Source organism: Pseudorca crassidens, chromosome 15 (genome assembly GCF_039906515.1).
Source record: "Pseudorca crassidens isolate mPseCra1 chromosome 15, mPseCra1.hap1, whole genome shotgun sequence".
NCBI lineage: Eukaryota > Metazoa > Chordata > Mammalia > Artiodactyla > Delphinidae > Pseudorca > Pseudorca crassidens.
In genome coordinates, this window is record NC_090310.1 from 51,099,564 (window position 1) to 51,102,692 (window position 3,129).

Sequence of the window (3,129 nt, forward strand, 5' to 3'; positions counted from 1 at the left end):
GGGTCGAGCTGCCAGGAAAACAGTGGGCATTTGCTTGTGATAATGTTTTTTTTTTTTTTCCCAGTATGGTCTCTATTTAGTGCAGGGTTGGTGAAAGTGTGGACCAGTATCCACAAGGCTTTCAGGAACCTTAAACTGATAAAGCACAAAGCTTTCTCTTTATTATGAGCAAATGATGTACCATATGATATCATTTCATATTTTATACATATAAGCAAGTGCTACATACTAGTAAGTGACTATATGAGGAATTAACTATTACTAAAATTTAGTATTCATACTTTTTTTTTTTCTTTTGGCTGTTCCTCGCGGCATGCAGTATCTTAGTTCCCTGACCAGGGATTGAACCCGTACCCCCTGCATTGGGATTGCAGAGTCTTAACCACTGGACCACCAGGGAAGTCCCTCATATGTTTTAAATAGCACGATATTGGAGTTTAATAAGAACAGTTAAGTCAGGGTTCCAATGGAAGTTGGCTTCCATCGAATTTTTCACAGCACTGGAAAACGTGCACTGCTGCTGTGCACAGGCGGGGAGTACAAACTCCCACAAGGCTTGGTGGAAACACTGATCAGTGCACCATAGTTGGTGAATTTTCTTATGTGGAAAAATGCTGTTTTAGTATGGGTTTCCCCAGTAGACTCTGAGATAAGGATGTGAATGCAAGTAGTTTATCTGGGGGACGATCCCAGGAACCACTGGAAGGCAAGTGGAGAAGGAGACAAGGAAGGAAAGAAAACCAATCAAAGGGTGTGCAAATGAGCAGAATTCCTGATGTGGGCAGCTGGGACTCAGGCCTCTGGGGACTCTCAGGAGACTTTGCATAACATGCCTCAGTGTTGCCCCACCTGAGAGGTGAGGTTTGGGGAATTTATCCGACATTTTCCATTGGATGACTGTAGAGGGCTGCTTCTGGAGGCATTGATTCACAGATACCTCCAGCCTGCATGCTGGATCATGCACCTGCAACCAGAGAAAGCCCTCCAGGAGAGTGGCAAGAGATTTATAAGAGGCTGTCAGTGAGGAGAAGAGTTGGAAGAGAGGACCAGCAAGAACTGGGCAGGACACAGATGCTCTGACAGCGTCTACCTGGGATGCAAATGTCCATGAACAGTATTGGGGGCCCATCGGTGTCTAACCACTTGACTTTAGAACACACATGTGTTGCATTCAATGCACTATATAAGCCCCAATTGCTAAGTCGTCAGGGAGAAACTTATGTTAAGAATGCAATCTTAAATTTGAATCCCAGAGGATAGGAAGAAGCCAGCCATATGAAGAGGGGAGAGTGGTCCTGAAGTCTTCTGCATCAGTTTTCCCATTTAAATTCTGAGTCTAAACAAGGAAATTTAAATCCTTGATTGCTTGAAGAGTGATTCTTAGCAATCACATTCTCATTCAGAATAAAATTATTTTTAGCCCTCCTGCAGGATAAACTTTCAGATTTTCTATTTGCTACCATTTCAACATCATGTTTCTCTCCTCTAGTCAATTTCTCTTTGTCCACCCATTAGTCCACTGTCCTAATCCCACTCTTTTTGCCGCATCTACTGCAAGAATGAAGACCATTCTCAGAATCAGACTGTCGACATTCCAGAAAATGTCGACATCACTCTGAAGGGATGCACAATTATTGAGAAGGGCCCAGAGGCACCCTGTGGAGGGACTTCAATCATATTAATGTAGAACTCAGTCTCCTTGGAAAGAAAAAAATGAGGCTCCGGGTTGACAAAGGATAGGGAAATAGAAAGGAACTGGCAATGGTGCACACTATCTGTAGTCGTGTACAGAACATGGTCAAGGGTGTCACACTGGGCTTCCATTTACAAGATGAAGTCTCTGTATGCTCACATCCCCATCAACGTCATTATTTAGGAGAATGGTTCTCTTGTTGAAGTCTGAAATTTGGGGGATGTGAAAAATACATCCACAGGGTTCAAATGAGGCCAGGCATTGCTTGTTTAGTATCTCAAGCCTAGAAAGATGAGTTCATTTTTGAAGGAAATGACATTGAACTTGTATCAAATTCAGCTGCTTTGATTCAGCAAGCCACAATACTTAAAAACAAGGATATCAGAAAACTTTCGGATGCTATCTCTGTTTCTGAAAAAGGAACAGTTCAGCAGGCTGATGAATAAGATCTACATTGTCCAGCTACAGAAGCAGCAAGATGCCAGATGATACTTCGGACTCATCTGTGACATTTTAAAGATGCAATAAAAGCTCTTGATTGGGGGAAAAATCCTAATCCTATTTTCACCAGCTGCTGCTTTGAGAGTTCCCATCTTCCATCCTAGATTTTTCTAATCTAGTTCCTTAGAAAAAAAGACATCTCATTGGAGAAACAGAAATTTTCAGCCCCTTCTAAAGACAGTGGGGATGACAATCCGGATACCTGGGGCTGGACTTCTCAAATTTTTTGAGTTACCAACTTCCCCACTTTGTCCTGCCTCTCAGCTGAAAGGTAATTCCATATCTCTCAGACACTAGTCCTGAAGTTTGTCTTAGTATCTCAATATTCTGTAAGTAATTGTGTGGCATTGAAAAGGACTTAAATGAGTTTATGATTTTTTTTCTTGCTATGGAGTCACTGTCAAAATTGTCTGAGTTACACTTCTCTTCTTTGCAATGTAATACACTCCCAAGGGACACGGGGCTTCATCTTGAGCACGTGCAGTAAGTAGTGCCAGAAAGAAGTCTAAAAACTAAACAAACAAACAAACAAAAAAAACAAAAAAAAAAAACATGAAGCCATTTCAGATCTTACTCTTAACAGATTTCCTGAAATCTTATCAATGGAAACAGCATCACTCATCAACATGCAATGGCAGGGTTCCCTTAAATCATACTCCTCCATTGATGGCATGGCCCTTTTGGGGTGCCTCTGATACTTCTAACTTTTGAAAGAATCGTTTTCTCCCATATGTATTTGGAGTTGTTGTCTTGTTTGCACATGATTGTATTCTATCTTCCAGAGATTTCTCACAATTTTTGTTCCTCTGATGGAAAACCTTATATTTTTCTGCACTATGATGGATTATTTTCATCAAGTTTTCTTTCATTGCGTGGGCTGTATGATGGAAGTAGACACCTGTACTCAGTTTGTAATTTGATACAATTTTAAATAG

The 3,129-nt window shown here is 41.1% G+C and overlaps 1 pseudogene; it reads left to right on the top strand.

The window, feature by feature from the left end:
- Positions 1-466: 466 nt before the first annotated feature.
- On the top strand, positions 467-2,172 carry LOC137208034 (large ribosomal subunit protein uL6 pseudogene; annotated as a pseudogene).
- The last annotated feature ends 957 nt before the right edge of the window (positions 2,173-3,129 follow it).